General features: G+C 38.7%; 1 pseudogene; it reads left to right on the top strand.

The window, feature by feature from the left end:
• The first annotated feature begins 22102 nt into the window (after nucleotides 1-22102).
• LOC149145413 (18S ribosomal RNA) lies at nucleotides 22103-23914 on the top strand (annotated as a pseudogene).
• Nucleotides 23915-24636: the final 722 nt, after the last annotated feature.

Below are 24636 nucleotides of genomic sequence, written 5' to 3'. Positions count from 1 at the left end.
TGTAAGGACTGACTCAGGGATGGTCAAATGGATGACAAGTGTTTTGCAGATGAAAGTTTTGCTTGCAGACCTCTTGGACACATAACGACACGACAGATGGCTTGGTGACGAATAACTCAAAGTTAATCCCCGGAACCCGGTTAAAGACTTTCAAAGTGGTTTGGTCAACTGTGAGGTAAAATATTTCCCAACCCAGGTGAATGAAAAATGTCGTGTTCAAGAGCGGTAATAAAGTTTCTTTTGAGACAAAAGGTGACAAATAGGTTCATTCTTCTCTCTTTTCCCCCACCATTTCTGGCAAGTACCTCTTTATTTTTAACAAGCTTGAGGAGGATAACATATGCTTGCTTATAAGCTCATCCTTCGGACGAGTCCAACCTAGTTTAAATTCGAACCCTAGGAAGGAGTGGTTCGTTCCTGTTTGTAATTGAACAGGTCCTTTACTGTAAAAGTTTAACGAGCCCAGTATAGGAGAAACTCGACGTTTTTCAATTTTAGAGAGTCTGGAAAAACAAAAGGAGACTCCACGTTGAACTTTTTCGTATATTTGTGTCCCTCAAGCCCGAAAAAGTATAAAATAATACCTGGGGGAACCGCTTGATCTTGTGACCAAGGAGTACTTTCATAATAGTGTCGTTGACCTGAAAAGTAAAAAGCGATCAAGGACACGTCGTTTTATTTCCTTATCGAGTTTGAAACGACAAAAACCCGGCAATCTTTTCCTGATTTTACGGTCAGAAAAGAGCTAAAAGGGGACCGTCTTTTAATTCCGTTTTAACGAGTGTAAAAGAAACGCTCGGCGATCTTTTCATGTTTTAGGAGTCTGAAAAGGGCTTAAAAGAGAACTCCAAGGTTTCACTTTTTCGTAAGTTTTAACGAGTTCGAAAAAGGGATAAAAATGTACTCATGGTTTTCACGTTTTTCGTAAGTTTTAATGAGTTCGAAAAAGGGATAAAAATGTACTCATATGGCCGACTTTCAATTTAATTTACGAGTAGGAAAAGACGGAAAGAACTCGGCATTTTCATTTGTTTTACGAGAATGAAAGATAGCAAAATAATCTCGAGATTTTCATGAGTTTAACGAGTCTTGAAAATAACTGAAATTGACTCGAGATAGGTTTCATTTTTACAAAAGCTTGAAACAGAGAAAAACTATGCTTCGAAGTAGTTTCATTTTTTCACAAGCTTGAAACAGAGATAAAACTATGCTTGATGCCCCCTAAGCATAACTGCTAGAGTGCATGCCCCCCTAGCTTCATTTCATTCAACCATTAGGATGAAATGAAGGTTCAAGTACGAGATCATTTGAAAGACTTGACCTAAAACTGTAAGAAAATTATGCAAAAAACTGAAATAACTAACCTAAACACTTAACATTTACGAGATCTAGTCAATCTCTTGACTCAATTAGAGGAGGATTTGTTTCATTTTTTAACGAGCTTGACACAGGAAAAGAACTATGCTCGGATTCAGTTTCATGTTTATGCAAGCTTGAAACGAAAAACTATGCTTGTTATAAGTTCACATGCCCCCAGCATAAAGATGCAAACCAAGGTACATGCCCCCCAAGCTTCATTGCATTCAATGAGGTGGATGGAATGAAGCTTTACTTTCAAGATCTTGGAAAGACTTGTGGGAGTTGTTTCATTTTTTAGTGAGGTTGACACAGGAAAAGAACTATCCTCAAAACCCTTGTTTCATTTTTTAAACGAGCTTGACACAAGATAACGAACTATGCTCGTAACTACTCTACAATCTACCTAACAAAAACTCTACTCTAAAACCTTGATTCATTTTTTAACGAGCTTGACACAAGACAAGGAACTATGCTCTAAAATCCTTGATTCATTTTTTAATGAGCTTGATACAAGAAAAAACTATCCTCGCACACACTGATTCATTTTTTAACGAGGTTGACACAGTAAAAGGAACTTTCCTCACACTCACTGATTCATTTTTTAACGAGGTTGACACAGTAAAAGGAACTATCCTCACTACCGCCTATTTCATTTTTTAACGAGGTTGATACAGGAAAAAACTATCCTCGTAACATTGATCATGGCTTCCAACTGGAAGAAAGACATGTCAATGGACACACCTTGATCATGGCTTCCAAGAGGTCTTCATCAGAAGGAAGAATATTTCTCTGGAAGGAACACATGTCAAGGGACTCAAAAGGGATAAGAACATCGTGTTCAAGTAATCCCATAGAGTTTTCCATGTCAATTACCGGATCTAAATCAACAGTGAGAGGCTCACTTACATCGGTAACTGAAAACATGGGACCAGTTGCCACATAATTAACCCGTGGCAGGGTAGATACCACTTTAGAATTAGGAACATTTAGGGGTGTCATATTATTGGTAGTTGAAACAAGACTAGGGAACGAAAGCTGGTCTACAGTCACAATACTGCCATTGTGAGGGAAAGACATCACGCGAAAGAGTGTTGATACGACAGCTTTCATTGTATAAACATAGTCTCGCCCAAGGAGTAAATTGAAATCCAAGGGACCTCGAACTACCATAAGATCAATACAGACAGTTTTACCTTCCAAGGTAATAGAAAACTTAGGAAGGATCCCTAAAGGTTCACTAACGGTTCGGTTAAAAGCTTTCAGATTCTGCGTAATAGGTGCAAGCTGAGGGGAACCCAAAGCTTTCCAAACAGTTGAGGATAAAATACTAACAGAGGCACCCTCATCTACCTGAGTACGATGTATGTCCCTACCACCAGCCTTGACAATGATTTGGAAAGGGATGGAGGAAGGAAGACGAGGTTCTGTCAGTCTATTCCAATCAAAGGAAAAGACCTCAGTGCTTGGAGGGGGTTCTGTAGAAACAGGTGAAATGCCCCCCGGCATAGAAGAATCCGATGTAACAAGAAGAACATCAGCGGTATGACATTTACTCTCGAAAAGGAGAGTGTGATCGACCGAATGTGAAATTGAATCGACCACTTGATCAACTAATGGATCATCAACCTGAGTGACATGAGTTTCACTCTCCAATGGGAGAGTGTGATCGACTATACTTGAATTTAAATCAATCACTCCGTTAGATGACGGTAGGTTGGGAGAAAGTTTACGGTAACCAGTCGGAAATTCTTGCTGTGGAACAGTAAGGTTTTCCAACAACGTTGAGGCTTCATCCATGTGAGGGCAAATGTGAGTTTGATGACTCCCTTTGCATAACTTACAAGGAAACCTAACTTTACCCTTTTCCCCAGGAACCTGACTATCACTGGTTGATGGATCAACAGAAAGTTGATGAGATTTTTCTGACCATACTTCCAAGACCTTTGGAATACCAGGACAATTGACAAGGAATTGGTCACCCTTACAAAGCCTGCAAGGGTATTTGGGTTTACGGTGCATGTCGGAATTTTCCTCAACACAACTAACACTTACAGCCATGGTTGGTTGGTTGACTTCTTTCTTATCTTGCTTCTTCTTCTTCTTCTTCTTCTTCCCTTTCTTCTTCTTCTTAACCTCCTGGTTACTAGCATCAAGGCTTTTACCAGGCGAAGAGGAAGAAATGGAGGAAGAAAAATTAGGCGAAGAAGGTAAAGGGTCAACAGAAGGTTGGTGATGTTGAGATGGTGAACTCTGTTGAGGTGAAGCATCCGGTTGAGGTGGAACAATTGGAGTACTTTGGGCCAACGAAGTTGAAAATAACCATATTGGTAATCCTATTGTAAATCCAGGTAATGACAAAGTAGCCATATAAGGAGGACCAACATTTCCAAAGTAAGGAAAAGTACTAGGATTCTCGTTAGGAGGGGTTCCTAGGTTGATGAATTCCGGAACATTTGCCATTATATTCAACTTCAGTGAATTTTATTAACAATTTAAAACTAAAATTAACAATTCACAATTCACACTTAACAACTAAAATTCACAATTCACATCTATGGTCTCTAAAAGTAAAAACAAACAAATTAACACGCGCTATCAAATCTAGGAGTCAAACCACACACAAACAGTAAGCTCTCCGGACCGAAAACACTAGTTGGTGATGAAGCCCAACCTCGCAGAATTCAGTACAGAAATGGCAAGTGGAACAGTTACCCCGGCAACCTACTTAATGAATAGACCGGACCAAGTTCCTCCACTTTAACCGTCTCGAAGTGAAGCGAAGCCCCCGGAAAATCCAAGTGAGTATAACCGACGTCTGCTCCAGGTACAGTGGGACCTTCCCTCCACCGTCACCTTGGGTAGAATCCTAAAGATTATGGTCACTAAGGTTACCAATGGCCACAAGTACACCTGGGGGAACAGTCTAAACTCCGACAGCGCGCAAGGGCAGAGTAACAAGCTCAATCCCCTTACCGGCTCCTTGACAATAATCCAAGGTTTACCGATAAGTGACCCCTGGCTCCTCGACAATGGTTAATCCGAGGTTTACCGTTTGTAATATGTACTGTCTGGCGTCGTTCCCAATGAGGGAGGATTGATCCCCTCACTGGTTCGAACACGAGCTCGTGCTTCTCCTTTAAGAGGAGCTTTCCCAGAGTGTAAATGTAACAATTGGATTTGATTCTAACTCAAGATCAGCTACTTGTTTGGTTTTACTGTCTTGGAGAGTTAAGTACTCACCTACTCCAAGACACTAGCCTAAGCTATATTGGTGTATCAGAGCCCTAGAAATGTAAAAATTGATAGATGAATTTTAATTAAGCGCTGTGTTATTAAGGCTGTTATTACTCAAAGGGGTAAATGGAGATGAAACCAATGGTGTTATGACCCGGCTCAACTGAATGCAATCGAATATGATAATGTAATCCTTTCAATTCGATGAATCCTAACTAAAGTAAGGAGAGAGTTTCCATTCACTTCCAACAATGCAAAAAATTGATCACTAAGAGAAAATATAACAAATTCTCTAATGCACTAATTTCATCAAGAAAAACTAATGCAAATCAATTCCAAACCATTTTTTATTTTTATTTTTGTGTAAATTCAAATCAAAGAAAGCTGATCTAAATCTACGATTGATTTTTCAGAATGTAAACTATGCAATTGTAATCTATGCACAATTCACATGAAAAGTATGCAAATGTAATCTATGCACATTTTTCATTCATATTCTGAAACTGAGAACTCTAATTATGCAAATGTGATCTATGCAAGAGAATTATCAAACACAAGATGATTCTAATGTAACCTAAGAACCAATCAAGTGCAAGTCGAGAAAATTGGGTGAGAGTTCCAAAGATCAAAACATAAAAACACTCAAAGGGAATTAACACTCATACACAATTTAGCCCCCCCCCGGCGAATGAGGGGGAAATTTTTTTGCAAAAACGAAAGCAAAAAGATGCAAAATTGTGAAAATACTGAGAGAAACCTCCAAGTAATGACCAAAGGAAATCAAATTAAGAATTTCTCAAAAAAGAGACTCAAAACACCCAATTGATGAAAGCTAAAAGCAGGAATGCTAATGAAACAAGTTCAGGTGAAAATTTTTGACAGGGTACTAAAGGATCTGGGCAGAAAACACTAAGAAAAACCAAAATCTAAAAGCAATTAAAGCAAAAATGGAGTTTTCCTAAATTTTTACAGGAAGACGCAGGCAACCCGTTAGAACAGGCGCGGGCCCGCTCTGTGCAAACGGAAACAACGCGTCCAAAGACGCACTGTGCAGTACTCAGAGGGTGCGTCCTTCTGTAAAAGTTAAGAAAAACCAAATCTAACTAAATCTAAAGCTAAGCCACCCAAATACTAATTCTCACAGTCAAAAACCAGAAAATAAAAATGATTTTCTCAGAGCAAAGTTCACACAAAGGAAAAGACTTCCACATTAATGGATTCCCCAGCGGAGTCGCCAATTTGTCGTGGCGGAAAAAGTTGTTTGTGCGGACACATCTGACCTCCCTAGGAGTCTAAACTCTCTAGCGACAAACAAGACAAAATGGAGTGATCTTTCTCTAAATATACCTTTTAAAACATGAAAACTACAAGTGTTTAGGCTTACCTTATTCCAGAACGCGGTTGTTGTAGTCCGTCCTTGCCGATCCGGATGAGTTCCTCCTTCAAGTCAATTCCTGCAACCACAAACAATCAAACAATTACCAAGCACTTGCATTTCATATAATAAAACATATATTTAACATGCAGACCAAGGAACACATGAAATAACTCATTAACACAAGCTATTGAGAAAAATAAACCAGTTTGTATTAATAACGAAACAAAGAAACTCTTACAACCTGGCCTTGGTGTTGTGCAAGTTCCTCCCAGGGTCCATCAAGGGTTTTCCTCTACTTTGACAAAGCTCACCCACTTCCAAGTAGAATCAAGCAAAGACAATCTCTCCTCACAAGGTTCTAAATGGGAGTCCTAATTCCTGCAGCATTTACCCAAAGAAAATGTATAGCTCCAACCTCTCCTCCCTCTGGCTCAATGCCTTTATTTATAGTGCTGTAAAGAGGTTATTCAGGTCCACCATCAATGGGATAATCCCCCTCTTTGGGTGGGATAGCTCCCTTATTGATGGGATAAGTTCCCCCTTAATAGAGATACATGAACCAACTGGAGGCGCATCCAATTCATCAAACCGACCTCTAGAAAGTTCTAGAAGTAACCACAAGTAACTTTTTTAAGATGAAACTTGCGCATTTTGCCTTTTACAGAAGGACGCACCTGTCCCTTAACATACAGAGCATCCAAGGACGCACCTTTTGTGAACATGGTCAACGTCCCCGCAGGTAAGGCTAGAGAGAACCTGCGACCCCAGAGATAAACATATTTTTGACAAGACTTTCTCTCTTCTTTGAGTTTGAGATGGATAGCAGAGGCATAAGACTTGCCTAAGAGGGTAGCATGACTGTTGATTTGAGCCATACTAACTGTAAGTGGTCATGGTGACATTTTTTAGTGTAACAGAAGGGTTTTTGATTAGGCTTGATTGGGATGGTATGCTAAATTATTTTCTTACCATACTCCTTCAAATCTGTATAATCCCAAGAGAAAATATCAAAAAATCCAAATAATAAATGAATGTATTTCTCTTTTAGCTCAGGAGACAATGTTTTGGACAGCTTGATCATTTTTTATTTGTCTGTTGTTTCAATGTTTACATATTTGACACCTTTCTCTATAGGAACCAATCTAGGCTTCCTTGGTACATCATCCTAATCAAACAAATCTTCCAAATGTACTAGACCTTTCGGAATATTATTGTCCTTCAGCTGTAATTTTTCAACTTGGGTTCCTTCGATAACTTGGTCATCTTCATCATAGACTTCATCCATAGAACAATTTTCAAAATCTCCTTCACTTTGAAGAAAGTTATTCACCTCTTTGTCATCCAAGAATAATTTCTAGCTGATCTAGGTGACTCCAGGGATACACCCAGGACAAAGAGGGCTTATGGAAGCTCAAAAATCAAAGTGATCAGAATCCTCTCAAACCAAGACCAGAGCATAGGTGTTGTCGTCCGGATCACAGTGGTGTGAATGGTTCATCAAACTAATTCCATATGCCAAATTTAGGAGGAGTCAAACTTTAGGTTGACTTGGGTGACTCGCAAGGTTATAGAGGCAACAATTTTCACAAAATCTAGCCACCGGATTCTGGCCAACCTGGGCCAGATTCTAGGAAAATTAGTGGCCTGATTAATCTGTCTCCTTCGGTCATATTTTGAGTTTTCAAAAATGGTTAGTTGTTTCTAAATAAGAAACAAAAAAATATAAATGTGGTGGCGGGCCACCACCCCCACCACCCCCGAAACTATGTTAAAAAAATGTTATTAAAATTCGGCAACGAGCCATGACCCCTGTTGGCCCCACCCAACCAACTTACATAAAAAAATTTTAAATTAATATGGCTTGGCAACAATTACCCCGTTGAGCCCTGCAACCTTCACGGCACGATACGTAAGCCATGGTATATGGGGTGGGCGAGCCACCTCCAGTGGACCTAGCCCACATCCCCAAATACCACATAATGTATGTGCATTAACTATGGAGTCGGCGGGGATCAAACCCCCGCAGCCCACGTCGGCTAGCCCCCACCGAGTGGCCTCGTATGGCATGTGCCAAAACGAAAGTACCAACCCACTTAATACAGCACTCTGAAAACTTAATGCAACAATGCAACGCCATCGAAAAATATCTGCTAGAGTTAAGGGGCAGGCTGCCCAATGCGGAATCAACCCCCTAAACCAAAAAAAAGTATGTTAATTTAGAAGGGGAGAGATTTGATCCCCCAACCCCTCCTCAACAAATTGATTTATTTACCAACATGCCAAATAGTCAATGTTGGTAACTCCGACCGAAATTTGACATATAAACTCAGCATTTTCGCAATGCACCGAGGCATGGAGAAACCAAGAGAGGCCACAGAAACCGAGATTGTAATTTTTCATAATTTATTTATTACAAGTGGGACCTTCATTAGGTGAAATTCTCAAGAGGGTGAAATTTTTGTAGTGTCCAAATTGGACAAATTTTATGTCAATCTTACAGCTCTCAACAACATGAACCTAATGATGCAATCAATTTCTTGATCTGAGAAGTTGATTTGTAGAGGACACAGAGGAGGGAATCTTTGAGGAATCTAGGGGGAATCTAAAAGATTCCTTAAGCCCTATAATTTAGAAATTCGACAATCGATTTTGTGCTATTCAATGCCGAAAATCTGACGGTGCATTCATATTTTCCATTTGCTCATCTCATTTTTCAGTCGATTTTCAAAGTGGAGTGCAAGTGTTAGCATTCGATGTGCGAGCAGTAATTTCCATGCAATTCGGTGTCGTAATATCAATGGTATGAACAAATTCAGTAGCTTGACATCCTTTTCTTCAGATTGACCCTCGATGTGAAGTATATGTATTGTATTCATGTACTTCGTTTAATATGGATTGTGCACTAGATATCCCTGTTTGATGTTTGATGTGGGATCTTGTCTCTTACTTGTTTTCATGATTCTTTCTTGATGTGATGAAGAATCATTTGTGGGATGTACTTGTTCTAATGATTCATCACGTTTTATTTGAGATCCCTTTGTCGTCATGTTGATGGGATACTCATGTTGTCGACATGTATGTTTTCATTGACATCCCTTTTATGCCATGTTGGTGGGATGCTCATTATCATCATGTATGAGTTTTATGTCATACTGATATGAGTCCATTGACTAAGAGTTCATGTAGCGGAACATCTCTTTGAGTCTTTCATACATGAGGGCATGTTCCCTGTATGATAGAGATGTTACCTCTTATGTACATCATCACTATTGACAACACTTAATGCAACGACCGACACCATATTGACATCGGGGCCTGGAGACATAGTCCCTCCTAGACGAACTCCATCATCAATGTCTTATGCTTTCATGTGTTGATGATTGTCATGTTCCTTCTTCTTTACAACATGCACATGCATTGATTTAAGTACTTTTAAAAATGCAATTTAACACATCATGGAAGTAAAAGGCCTTGCAATTTAGCACATCAGAGTGGTCTTTCCGTTGATGTGAATTGCAAGCATGAACAATGGAAGGTGCAACGACAGAGGATGAAAAAGTGATGTGCGAGACCATGCTCAAAATTCCCAAAAGGGTTGAAATCATGTATGAAGCTCTAAAAAAGAGACAGAGGAAAAGGAGCGATTGTAGCTTCAGTTGAGATCTAAGTGTTGGAAAAGAATAGTAGCACACAAAAGGAGGAGGCATGAAAGACCCTCTCAACAACAAGTAACGAAACATATTAAGCATATCTAGAGGAAGAAGATGTATTGTAGTCATTGCGAAAAAGGTGGCCCTCAAAGAGCCAGTTGTTGGAGGCTCCATCTAGAGCAGCGCCTGAAAAACAATGTGTTGATGCATGAACCAAATGAAACGATTGTTCGACAAGAAAAACCACCACAAGGAGGCCATCCATTCACAACGATAAGTGAAAAATAGTTTCTAGATATGTTATCTTGTCATGGTCATGCTTTTGTAAATCATTTGTTGCATTTTAAAATCTTAAAGTGATGATGTGTTTTCCATCACTTGTTTAGCAACAATGATGTCTGGTCTTATTTTGAGTTGCATGATAAACTGTGAAAGTGATGCCATGTTTCCATCACTTGTCGAAAAAAATAGTGTTTTTTCGTACTGTTGTAAATCATGTATTGTGGTGATGATGAATTTTCCATCACTTGTTGAAGCAACAATGATATTGGCCTTGTTTTCATAGCTGGAGTATTGTGTCTATCCTGATGTAAACTTGACCACCGAGTATGTGTTACAAACTCATGGCAAGTGTGGGATTCTTGGGTCATTAGTTGGCCATGAAACTCAAGCATGTGATTTGCATAATAATGTACCAGAGGTTGTATAGATTGCATGTATCGATTCCTCGGTTAAGCCTCCGAAGAACAAAGGTGAAGTAGATGGAATTAGGACCTTTTTTAGGATGCTTATTTGTAGACAAAGTACAAGGAAGTTACATATTATTTACCATGCTTTTGGAGGACCAAAAGCTCCTCAGTGGGGAGGATTGATCCAGGTGGCTCTAGGACACACCCAGGACAAAGAGGGCTTATGGAAGCTCGAAAATTAATGCTATCAGAATTCTTTTAAAAGAGGACCAGATCATAGATCTCGTCGTCGAAATCGCGGAGGTGTGAATGGTTTGTCAAACCGAGTTCGTATGTGAAAGTTAGGAGTAGTCAGAGTTCAGGTTGACTTGGGTGACTGGGCAGGCTTAACGAGGTAGCAATTTGGACAAACATCGGCCACCAGATTCCAACCAACCTGGTCCAAATTCTAGGTGAATGTGTGGCCTGATTAATTTGTCTCATTCAATCATTTTTGGAATTTTTAAAAATCACTAATTTTTTCTAAATAACAATATATATGTGTGTGTGTGTGTGTGTGTGTGTGTGTGGTGTCGGGCCACCACCCCCAAAACTATGTTAACAAAATGTTATTAAAATTCACCAATGGGCCATGACCCCGTCGGCTCCCCCCCAACCAACCCACATAACAAAATTTTAAATTAATATGGCTCGGCAGCCATTACCCCGCTAAGCCCTCCAACCTCCACCATACCATACATAAGCCATGGTATACATGGTGGGCAGGCCACCTCCGGTGTACCCAAACCACACCCCCCAAAACCCACACAATGTACTTGCATTAACTGGAGAGCCAGCAAGGATCGAACCCACCCAGACTATGTGGCCAGGTCCCCACCGAGCAACCCTATATGGAATGTACCAAAACCAAATTACCAACCTAGTTAATACGGTGCTCTGAAAACTTAATGCAACAATACAATGCCATCCAGCAATATCTATGAGAGTTAAGGGGTGGGCTACCCAATGCGGACCCGACCCCCTAAACCACAAAAAATGTATGTTAATTTGGGAGGGGCGGGATTTGATCCCATGAACCCTCCTCAACAAATTGCTTTATTTACCAACATGCTAAAAAATCAATGTTGGTAACTCGACCTGAAATTTGACATATAAATTTAGCATTTTCCTAGTGTGCCTAGGCATGGAGGAACTAGGAGTAGGCATAGAAACTAAGACTGTAATTTTTTTAATTAATTTATTGTAGGAAGAACCATGATTGGGCAAAATTCTTAGGAGGGTGAAATTTTTGCAGTGTCCAAATTGGACAAATTTTATGTCGATCTTACACCTCTCAATGACATGAACCCAATGGCATAGTCAGTTTCTTGATCTGAGAAATCGATTTGCAGAGGAACCAAAGGAGGGAATATTTGAGGAATCGAAGGGGAATCTAAAAGATTCCTTAAGCCCCAGAATTCCACTTTGTCATAATTCAGAAATTCAACAGTCAATTTTGTGCTATTCGATGCCAAAAATATGATGGTGAATTCAGATTTTCCATTTGCTCATTTCATTTTTTGGCCACTTTTCAAAGTGGAGTGCAAGTGTTAGCATTCAATTTGCGAGTAGTCATTTTCATGTGATTCGACGCCATGAGATCAATGCTAAGAACAACTTCAGCAGCTTGACATCCTTTTCTTCATATAGCCCCTGGATCTGAGGTATATGTAGTGTATTCATGTACTTCTTTTGCTATGTATTGTGCTACATAGATCCCTATCTGATGTTTGATGTGGGATCTTGTCTATTACCTGTTTTCATGATTTCTGCTTGATGTGATCCAATATCATTTATGGGATGTACTTGTTGTCATGATTTGTCATGTTTTATTTGAGATCCCTCTGTCGTCATGCTGATGGGATACTCATGCTGTCCCCATGTATGTTTGCATTGAGATCCCTTTTATGCCATGTTGGTAGGATGCTCATTATCATCATGCATGAGTTTTGTATCATATTGATAGGAGTCCTTTGACTAAGAGTTCCTATAGCGGAACATCTCTTGGAGCCACTCCTGTGTGAGGGAATTTTCCTTGTATGATAGTGATATCACCTCTTATGTCATCATCACTATTGACAACAATTAATGCTGTGACCTAAACCATCTTAACACTAAGGCCTAGAGTCGTAGTCCCTCCTGGACAAACTCCACTATCAATGTCTTATGCTTTCATGTGTTGATGGTTGTCATGTTCCTTATTCTTTACATCATGCACATGTATTTAGTTATGTTATTTTAAAAATGCAATTTAACACATTACGGAATTAAAAGGGCTTGGAAGGGTCCTTTGTCACACCTGAGCTTAGATCACTAGTATCGCAATTTGTCAGGAACTAAGGGCCGATGCTTCACATGAATCTCAAACTTCTTGTTTGAAAAGATGGGGATTCTGAAATTACTTGCAGCTGTAGCTAATGAATCAGCCAAAATATTTTGATTTCTTGGTACCACTGAAAGAGTGTACTTAGGAAACATCTTAAGAATGTCTAAAACCACATTTCTATATTGTTTCATTCATGGATGGTGAGCTTGATATTTATCCTTAACTTGCTTGATTAAAGGTTTTGAATCATCATACAAGGAAATTCTTCATGCCCCTAACTTCTTCAGGATCTTCAAACCCATGATCAGCGTTTCATACTCCACCTCATTGCTAGTGCAATGAAAATCTAACTTGTGTGAGCACAATCTAACATGCTGAGGGAGATTAACTTGCTGATGATGATGTGGGCTTCAAATACAAATACCAATACCTGCTTCATCATTCCCAAGGGAACCATAAAATTCCATGGTCCAAAGGCCGCTTTCCTCTCTCAAGAGTTGTATATCTTTTTTCTATTTTGGGTCAATTTTCTAAACTTTCATTTCAGACTCTTCTGAAGTTTCCATTACCTTCTCGGATGGATGATCTAAACCTTTTTCTACCTTGTTTGATAGTTGTTCTGATGAACTTGCCAGCTCTTATTTTTCTTGATCTAAAAATCTCTTTATACAATTGAAAATCTTTGGTACATCTTTAATTTCTATTAGCTAACTATCTACATCATTTAGCCTACTATCATTATACAAAATAAAATACTATAAATCTGTATGTACAACATTTATAGGATGATTATTAGGCGTATCCTTGCTAGTTATCATAAACTTCTTTTTGTTTTCTCGGTACAACTTTCTCAATTGCTCAAAAGCCAGAATGGTCGATAGGAGAATTCTAACTACAATGTTCCTCTTCATTTAGATCCCCAGGGTCTGGAAAATAACATGCCAAACCATGGTGGTATATCAGCTACCACCACATCCATTAAAACATTCTTTGCAGGGATTTGATTCAAGGATCCAAATATTTCATTCGGCCAAGACAACAAACCTTATCGGAGTCAAAAGAATACAAGTCATTGTACTCACGAGTTGTATCTAGAACCAACTGTTTCATGACTACTTTTGGCATTAAATTATGAGAGGCTCTGAAGTCATGCATGGAGTTGTGAAGAATAAATTGGTGAGTTCTCAAACTGAGATAAAATGGAGGAACATCACTATCTCCTAACTGACCATCTGCGGACGGACCAGAAATCAATTCAGGCTAGTCATCTTCAATGTTAACCATGTCAGACATAGGATCAACTTTGAGCATTTTAACTATATCAGACTTGTAATGGCTATTTTTGACTATTTCAGTAAGAGGGATTGAGACTTTCAACTTTCAAATTTCGGTTTCTAAATTGAAGGAATTAGATTTATCTACCTATTTTTGTACATGTTCTCTCCTCTTAGACAGATCTCTTGGTATCTAATCCTTCTTTTGACTGTCATGATATTTATTTGGACTACTTGTATATGGTTGTTTTGTTTTTCTTTGATCAGTTGTTGCCAACTCTTTACCTTTTCTTTGACCCCATTGAAGATTTGATTTATGTTGAGTATCTTTCTGCTATGATGTCCTCTTCTGAATAGGATTAATTGGGACATCTCTATTACTTAAAGAATATTTCTTCTCCTGCGAACTAAGTGCATTCAAATATCCTCTCTGATAATCATTGGTTTGGGTTTCCAAGGAATTCTCATTGGCTAGTATGTAATCCTCACCTTTAGGATCCTCCACTTTCTCGACATACTTCTCATCTTTAGTCAAGAAAATGGGATGGTTATCTTCCCTAAAAAAACGATTTTCCTCAACAATTGGGTCTGTTTCATCATCATATTCTCCTTGAGCATAATTCCACTACAAGGGTGTCCAAATTGTTTGTTGAGATGTACATGCTTCAGAAGCTTTCTACTCTCTTTGTTTTATCCTATACTGAGGTTGATGTTGATTTCTAAAGTTAGGATTTCTAGGTTGAGGCTCTTGAGATCTGTCTGAACTTATCATCCGATTGGCCACTCTCTCCATGGTCCTGATCAGTGCATCTAGCATAAGATTGGTGGAAGAATATGGTTCTTCTTTGATGGTCATTCTCTTTCCTAGTTTCTCATGCTTCAATTCAGATTTCTTAATTATCAAGTTTGCGTCTACACTTACAACATTGTTCTTCATGTCTTCTAGAGTGGTGGGATCTCTTTCCCTCAACTAATAATCCATCTTTAGATCAAAATCATTTAGGTAGTGCTGAAGCACCAAATTAGGTGGAGGTTTCATGTTATCCAAAATTGAATTATAAATGTAATTAAACCTTATGGTGAATTCTTGAACAATCTTGTTATGATTCCTCTTCAAAGTGTTGTATTCTTCCAAGATCTTTATTGGATTCTTATTTTCATGCCATCTGGCAAAAAATAAATCATTAAGCCTCACTGAAGAACTAATAGAGCTGCTACAAAACCTCGAAACCATTTTTTCATGTCTCCCGAAAAACTTTGAGCTATCCGCCTCATTTTAGCATCATTTTCATCTACTTCCTCTAATTCAATGAAATCAACCATCTTACCAATATTATTTTTTGATGTGACTCCATGGCTACTATAAAACAGAGGAAGCCTATGACTATAGGTCTGAGGTAAAGCTTCCAACTGACTAGGTAATACCAGTGGTGCAAATCTTACCATAGCTCCCGTGAAATGTTGGACGGGAACTGAAATGGGTTGTGTTGGTTGAGATGAAGATGGAGGGGGTGAGGTGGATGCTTTTGGAGGCATGGTAGAGGGTGCGGTGGAAGATAAGAGCTCATGTTGATATTGAATAGAAGCTTTTTCAGTAGTGATCTGTAATTGATCTGCTAGGCTTTGAAGCATGTGAAAATTTGACCAAACCTCGTGCTCAAGTTCTAAATACTGAGAAGAGGTAGAAGGTTTGTTAAACAATGACTTTCAGTCAGAAAGGTATGAGTCAAACTTTATAGGATCGAAAAATTCTTCAGTAAGACTAGACTTGGGCTTTGATCAAAATAAGGATAACTCAAATTTAATGTCAAAAGGTATATCCTCGATACTATGTAGTTGATCTGGCAAGGAAGTGCTCCTTTCAAATTTTTTGGTTTTGGTCTTGGGGACAGGGACTTTAGTCTTTCTCAATAATCTCTTAGGGTCATCAATGAGAGAAGGAGGATTAGGGCCAGGGTTTGCGCTGGTGTATATTTTAGAATCCAGTATCTTAACAAGGGTAGACATAATAGGATCATATATCTAAGACTTTGTGTTAAACATAGATTATTTTCAAAGGAAAGTCTTCAATAGTGAAATCTGAAATTGGTAATGATTGAGAGCTTAGCAATTGGAGGAAGTCTAATAAAACTTGATATATGTACCTGTCTTTTATTTTTAACAAGCTTTGATTGTCTTCAACCAAATCAACTGGACCAGGATGTAGAATTTGCCTCTTTTTCTCGTTGAGGGCAACTTCTACAATCTAGGCACTGCAATCACTTAATCAACCTTAGTGAAGCTTAGCCCTATCATCCACAAGACCAAACTCCAATATGAACTAGTCATACACACAGGGGAAATGAACCTTGCATTTCGTGGCAACGGCGGTAGTATGTTATCACTCCTCTGGATCTCCAAGGCTGAGGAGTAGTCCAGTTTAGGTAACCACATACCAATCTTTTGACTTGGTAGCTAGCCCTAGCAAGATGGAGAGGGCTCAATCCAAAGGATCACAGCTAAGAGGGCTTGATAGATTAGGCTTTTAGGCTAGATGTAAAGTGTAGAAGGTTATTTGATTTGATTTTGGTTGGGTGGTCACAAGGATATGTGAACTAGGTCAGAGAATAAACTAGGTCAGGAAAACCTGAGTCTGAATTGCAGACATTTGATGGGACAAGTTAGGCAAGGTACTTTAAAATCAGTAGTATAGGGATGATTTAATTTGGGTACTATATTATGTATTTTCTTAGTCATTTTATAGGTTGGAATCTCTTGGATGTTGTAGTAGCTTTCAGAATTTGGCATGGAATATATTGAATGAAATTCTAGCTATTTTGGTGGGATTCATATGGCATGGTAATTTGATCTTGTTTCTTCTTATGTTTCATAAGTGTGAATGTTTTGCTCCTCTTATTATCCATTTCACTCTATGACCTAATTCACTCATCCTTGTGACTACCCAAACAAAATTAAATCAAACAAACCTCTACACTTTACATCTAGCTTAGAACCCTAATCTATCTAGCCTTCTTGGCTGTGATCCTTTGGAGAGATCCCTCTCTGTCTTGGTAGGACTAGATACCAAGTCAAAAGATTGGTCTATGGTTACCTCAGCTAGACTCTTCCTCACCCTTGGAGATCTGAAGGAGTGATAACAGGAGGCAAAATGGAGTCTCTCACCACTGTATGAATTGTTGAAGCTTACTATTGCATCATCTCTCACATGCCTATGCAATTCGCTTAGGTGATTGTTGTGTGGAGTGTTGGTTGGAGGATTTATCGGTTGAGAGGCTATGATTTCATTTTGTGGGAGATTTTGGGGTGAATTATAGCAATTTGGAGCAACAATTGATAATTTTATACTATAGGGGTAGCGTTCTAGTATTTGAGGAGGGCCAAGTTATTTGAGGTCAAATTTGGAGGTTCAAAACTAGAGGAAACACTTTCTAGGTTTTTATGTGTTTTTTTCAAGGATCACATCCTCAAATTTAAATAATATTTTGGGTAGTGGTGAGGGGCCAAATTAGGGTGCCAATTTAGTGCATAGTGTAGAAGAACTGGGCGAGAATAGATTTCTGGAGGGAAAAACTACTACATCAGTTGGGCATTGAGAGATTGATCACTTGGGGCTTGTATCTTGCCTTGAGGAAACCCATGGGAAGTCCTTCCAATTTCATTCTACTACATTAGTTCATTTATAATAAAATTGGCCACTTTGGGGTGTTCCAGAGCTTTTTTTTGTTCATGGGCGTTTCATAAAATTCATTGTGTTGTTATTTTTGTTCATGTCCTTGATTATATCTGTAAAATTTCCGTTTGGAACATTACATTAACCATATAATAACCATCAAATCAACATAATAACATGTACGATTATTCATGGAGTGTAATATAAAAATATCTCTTATTAACATATGGAAAACCTAACTAAGTGAGGGACTTCCATGTACCACCCAACCATAGCTCGGGTTCAACCAGATCTTTCTTTTAGTCAATCATCCCCATGCCATATTCCAAGCATGAATGTGGGATATCATGGGATAAACCAAGACATAATCGACTAAGGGAATACAAAGGTTAAACCTCCTCCACCTTCAAACAACCACGAGCTCGCAAAAACTGGTTAAGAGATTAAAAAAGCAAAAATAGTCTTGTATGCCTAAGAATTTCTTCACCATAACTTGAGAAGTTTGTCTGTCTCTGCCCACCTATTGAGGGCTTCCTGAGGAAAATAATCTCCACCCCCAACGCTTGGGAATTTTCCTGAGACCACCTCACACAATTCTAAAAATTTCCAGCAATTCAAATCTCGACCAAGAATTGATCCCATCACACCATGGTTATCCAGGCAATGGAAAGTCAAGGCTAAAACCATTGTTAAACCCATAAAAACCCATGCCAATGACAACAGATGAACCAAATAAACAAATGCATGTATCATGCATTCACACTTCAACTAGGAAATCACACATGAAACATGTTACCTATAAAATATTCCCACTAAAGTTGTTGATTCAACATTATCCTTGCTTTCCTTGATTGTCCTTTACTTTCATTTTTCCTTCCTTTTCTTTCTTGCTCACTCTCTCCTCTTGGTGATATCTCTCTCTCTCAAACTAATTCCAAAACGAAACTAACAAAATCCAGACTAAAAAAAGATGTGAACTAATTCTTTGATGCCTTTTTATTATTGATGTCTCTTTTTTGTTCATTTTCCTTAATTTTCCTTCTAATGTCCTTAGCATGAAAATATATATTCCTTCACCTTCATTTTCACCTATTTTGCTTTACTTCTCATAAACCAATGCAAATTAATGCCACTTTTCCTTGCCAATTTCCATAGCCATTAATAAATGCAAAGTGATGCCCACTATAGTTCTTTTACTAACTTTGATGTTGGAATACACGTCCCATGAACTTAGCCTTATTTTTCCTTTATTAACCATTATTCCATGAAATTTTTACCTGGGGTTGTTACAAAAGGGTAGATTGCTTCTTTGTTAAAATGGACTTGCATCCCGCATATCCAATTTGTGCACATGGATTATACCATCACAAATATAAGATCACTTTCCCATATTTTTTGATATGGATAGGAACCTCAAGAGAGAAGATCGCTCCCTTTATGTTCAACCACTTTTGGCTAAAATAACTAGAATTCATCTCATTTTTCACAAAATTTGTCCTATGTAAGAAAACCTAAAATACAAGGTTTGGAGATGGGCATGGAACCAAAAAAAAAAATCCAAGATAAGAGAAATTATTCATATTGATCCACAAATTAAAATGCCAGAGGACCGCCAAACACAATAGTACTTCTCTAAAGCATCCAAATAAAAATTAGTAGATTTGCAGAAAATAAAAAAAGACAAATACTGCTACTCCAACCAGAATAATGTCAACACAAGATTCTTTAGATGTGTATCAATGATGGGGAGAAAATAACCTAAAACATTCACAAATAGGGTCCCAACATTGTATGTAAAATTCAATGTGGAAAATAAAGAATGATGCAGGGGTAATTTTAAGTGTTCAAGATGATATAGAGGAAGAGGCATTCATATATTATCAAAACTCTCTTAGAGAAACAGATGCTTCTACCTCACATTAATATACAGATTTCATGTCACTTTATCCAAAAATGGCTAATGAAGAGACTTGCATGCTATTAGAATGCCTGATCATCAAAGATGAAGTACTTGTTTCCCTTAAATAATTGGACAAGGGAAAGAGCCCTAGCCTAGAGAGCGAGACCATGTAATTATTTCTCCACTTCTTTGACATTATGATTGAAGAGGCCAAAAAAATGCTGAAGGATTCTAGAAGAGTTGGTAGGGTTTAAGAAGTAGGGATTCCCACATTTATAGCCCTCATTCCAAAGACAACGAATCAGATTACATTCTGGGACCTTAATACAATTTATTTATGAAACATAATCTATAAAATAATCTCAAACATGATTTCCAACTGGATCAAACCAATTATATCCAAATTCATCTCATCTGAACAATTTAGATTGCTTGAGCAGTTTCAAATACATAATGTGCTGGGAATGGCACAAGTGTGTATCCACTTCATTAAATTTAGAGGCATATATGTGTGTCTGATGAATACCAACTTCTCCAAAGCCTTCCAATAAGTTGACAGGAAATATTTATGGCTGATATTGAAAAAGATCGACCTTGTCTAGAACACGACATATTGGATAAAGGCTACTAATAATTCAGTCAATTTTTCCATCTTAATCAATGAAAGTCCTACAAAATTATTTTCAACATTAGGAGACCTTCAAAAAAGTTGTGATGTGTCTTGAGTATAATTCTTGTTGGTAATTGAGGACCTAAGAAGAAGTATTTTAGTAGCATCATTTAAATGTAGAATTTTAGGATGTGGGATAACAAAAAACACCTCTCTTTCCCATATGATATTTTTTAATGACTTCCTATCCATCAGGAAGTTATATATAAGAGAGTGGGTGATTTTCCTTGAGATACTCTCCAATCCTGGGTAGGTAACAAGGTTTTTCATCAAAAAAGATAACTCAGTTTTGATATCATTTGATTATGATGGGGACAAAATGCAAGAAATCGTTGCCTTGTTTGGAGTACATTCCATACCTATGGATGAAGGTTTCAATATCTAGGGTTCATATTGAAAATTGATGAATATGGAAGAAAATATTTATCCTTTATGATAACCAGGGATTGGACTTCCACTTTCCACCTGACCATAGAATGGTTGAGCTAAATATATACCCATCAATTCACCCTCGTGCCATATTCCAAGCATGAATGTGGGATCTCATAAAATACATCAGCGAAAAATCATCCATGGCTTCCACAGGCCATCGTCCTCAACCCATCAAACAATGAGTCCACGTCACAATCAAACATCACAAAACAATTGTTTGATCAGTCTCTATCCCAGCCATCTAGGGCTCTAGAGTGTTTGTTCTAACCAAGGCTCCATGAGTAACAATTAAACCCATAGTTGTTACCAAAATCCAAAGCGTTTGTCCAAACAAAGGCTGTAGGAATAGTAACTGAACCCACTAAGGGCTCTAGAGAATTTGTCCAACCGAGGCTATGGGACTAGTAACTCAACCCAAGTTGTTACTGAGCTCCAAAGGGTTTGTCCAAAAAAGGCTCTAGGAATAGTAACTCAACCCACCAAGGGCTCTAGAGAATTTATCCAACCCAGGCTATGGTACTAGTAACTTAACCCAAGTTATTAGAAGGCTCCAAAGCGTTTGTCCAACCAAGTCTCCGGGAACTAGTAACTCAGCCAAAGCCAAGGAAACATGTGATCCGACAAAAAAAAAGCAATGAAAGTAAACCCAAAATCAACATGGTTATCTAGAAAATGGAAAGGTAGGCAATCCATTGTCAATCTAGGAAATCCTCCATTCTAATGACAGATCACAACCAAGAAACTACATGCATGTCCACGCATACAGAAACTAGTGAAGGAAACATACACGCAACTTGGTACCTATAAGAAAATCTTATGTAGTTGTTGTTCTCGATGCCTTATTATGATTTATTGTTCTTCCTTTACTTTATTTCTCCAACAATCCATGTATGCCACACCCTCCAATAGTGCTCCAAGAAAACTCTAAGTCTCCAAGAGTAAGAGAGAGAGAGGGAATAGAAGAGAGCTCCAACACTAAACTGACAAAAGGTTACAACCTAATCCTCAAAAGCCTTTTTATGAATGAGGCCTCTATTTCCTTCATTTTCCATTATTTTCCTACATGTTCCTCCTCACGTTTTATTTGTTACTTCTCACCTTCCTTTTCCTTTTCTCCCAGTTTCCATTATTTTCATAATTAAATGTCCAAAATTTCCATTTTGCCTTTCCAAAGCCTTATCCATTGCCTTTCCCAATTTCCTTAGCCATAAAAAATCACAAGTAACCCCATCACTAGGATTAGGTCCAAAATTCAACTTGGAATAAGTTTCTGATCAACCGTGGTTATTGTTTTTAAATTTTAATACATGGAATTTTCACCAGGATTGTTACAAACCCCCCCCCCCCTTGGGGGACACCATAAGCAATTGGGGACACCCATTAGGTCAGAGAGATATTTTGATATCTCTTTGACATGATGGGTGTTTAGGTTGGATCTTGGTAAGAGTGCACCTGGAATACCTTTTGAAGTGGGAGGGTGATACCTGGTTGATCCTAGCAATAGTCATATGCTTGTCTCAAAGATCAAGCCATGCATGTCTAAGTATGACCCAATTCAGACTGTGAAACTATGGATGGCTCATTAAATCAGTTATAACTTTTTTTATGGTACCATACTACTCCGATAACCATAATAATTCTAGAGCTAATACGTGAACCAAGTCCCGATTCTTAGGAAGGGATGATTTTTTCAGGAAAATGGCTGACACGGGTTGGCCTACTTCTCTAGTGAATGACAATAACTCGATGGATCAAACAACCCTTGTGTTGGTGATGCTTCATTCAAATTTCTTCCCTATAAACTTTTGATGGTAAGATATAGACCTACCATGGTGGTGACGGGTGATAAAGAATTGGGCTTTGATTCCAGAGAGGGAACTTGAGAAATGGCTACCACATCCAAGGAAGGCAACAGGTGTGCAAATTACCCAATCCTGACATGGGGAGGTAGTGACAATAAATAACAATACTAGGCTCATCAAGTCTAGTAATTTAATTGAGTACAATCTAAATCCATTAATGAGGATCCATTGGAGGGCAAGTCTAGTGGCAACAACCGCAGTAATTCCAACTCCAATAGCCTATATTTAAATTGTTGCAGTTAGAAAGATCGTAGTTGGATCTTAGGTCGTAAAGGCCAGTTCACCTACTCAGTGTGCACATGCCCTTCAATCCATTTTGTTAGTGGCATGCTCCTGGCATTAATTGGCTAGTTCGTGGCTTCGACACTACTACTTTGAAAAATTAGAGTGATCAAAGCAAGCTTATGCTCCAAATACATTACCGTGGAATAACATGATATGAGTCTGGTACTATTGTGTTGGCTTTCAGCACCAGAGTAATGATTAATAGGGACTATCAAGGGCATTTGTATTTCGTTGTCAGAGGTGAAATTCTTGGGTTTATGAAAGAAATACCACTGCAAAAGAGTTTACCAAGGATGTTTTCATTAATCAAGAACAAAATTTGGGGGCCCAGAGATGATGAGATACCATCCTAGTCTCAACCATAAATGATGCCCACTAGGGATCAATGGATGTTGCTCTAAGGACTCTGCCAACATCTTTTTAGAAATCAGAGTCTTTGGGTTCCAGGAGGAGTATGGTCGCAAGGCTGAAACTTTAAGGAATTGATGAAAGGGAACCACTGGGAGTCAAGTCTACAACATAATTTGACTCAACACCGGGAAACTTATCAGGTCCAGACATAGTAAGGACTGACAAAATGAGAGCTCTTTCTTGATTCTATGGGTGGTGGTGCATGGTTGTTCTTAGTTGGTGGACCAATTTATATGGTTAATTCCGATAACGAACAAGACCTTAGCTTGCTAACTATCTATGCGGAGTTTCCCCTTTGCGGCCAGCTTCTTTGAGGGACTATGGCCATTTAGGCCCTAGAAGTTTGAGGCAATAATAGGTTTTTGATGCCAGTAGATGTTATGGGTCACACGAATGCTACACTAATGTAGCCAATGAATTTTTCTTCCTGGTTCAAGAGGATCAAGAAATCTTCTCAAATTGCATCATGATTGGGATAGGCCATTCCAATTATTGGTCATCAACGAGGAATTCCTAGAAAGCACATGTCATCAGCTCATGTTGATTACATCCCTGCCCTTTGTACACACCAACGGTCACTCCTATCAATTGAATGATCTCGTGAAATATTTGGATTTTGTCAACGATGGTGGTTCACTGCCATCAAACTTGTGAGAATTTAATCGAACCTTATCATTTAGAGGAAGGAGAATTCATAACAAGGTTACCATAGCTAAACTGGCTATAGGATCATTTATAGTAGGTGTTTAGTTTCTTGGTTCTGGTTTGGTGGGTTTCGATTGCAATGTGCGCTTGTCTAGTGCATCTCTAGGGGAGTGGGTTTGGTGTTTGGTGGGAACATTGTTGGTTCCCTGCCTTGAGGTCACACTTGTTTTTTCGTGTGTGCTTAAAATACATGCTTGTGCTTGTCCCACCAATCTTTGCTTTTCTTTCCCTCAATGTGTTTCTGTAGTGGCTTTGGAAGCTTGTTTCTTAGGATCCCTCTTTGACAATCTATTCGGTGGGGCATGGTTGCTGTAGTTGAGGTGCTTGGGAAATCCGATGGATAAATTTAGACTCATTCATAGTGATGGTGCTCATTCTTTTGTTTGTTGTAACGCATGGGCCAAGGGTGTGGGCCTCCATAGTTTTCTCTCTCGAAAAGGTGGTGATGGTTATGTGGTACTTGGCTAAGGCTTTTTGTTTGTGGTTAGATCAAGGGAGTGGTTGCGTGTGTGCCTGATACCCCAAACCTTCCATGAGGGGAAATTGTTGGGGTGGGTTCAATATGGGATGGATGATGAGTGGTTTAACCCTTTGGATTGGCCACCGTAGTCCTCTCGACCATTTCTCAATCTGCCCTCGCAGAACGGTTGGGTTTCTATGTAATGAAAAACCCCTCCCTCGGTCTGATCTCCATCGAGATCATAATTTTACCTACCAATGGGCACGAAGTTGAATTCTTATCTTGTGCCTTT

Source organism: Pinus tabuliformis, chromosome X (assembly GCF_031772625.1).
Source record: "Pinus tabuliformis cultivar Carrire ecotype Pingquan chromosome X, CPIR1, whole genome shotgun sequence".
Classification (NCBI taxonomy): Eukaryota; Viridiplantae; Streptophyta; class Pinopsida; order Pinales; family Pinaceae; genus Pinus; species Pinus tabuliformis.
The sequence above is the reverse complement of the archived record's forward strand: the minus strand, read 5'-3'. Positions and strand labels throughout refer to the sequence as shown.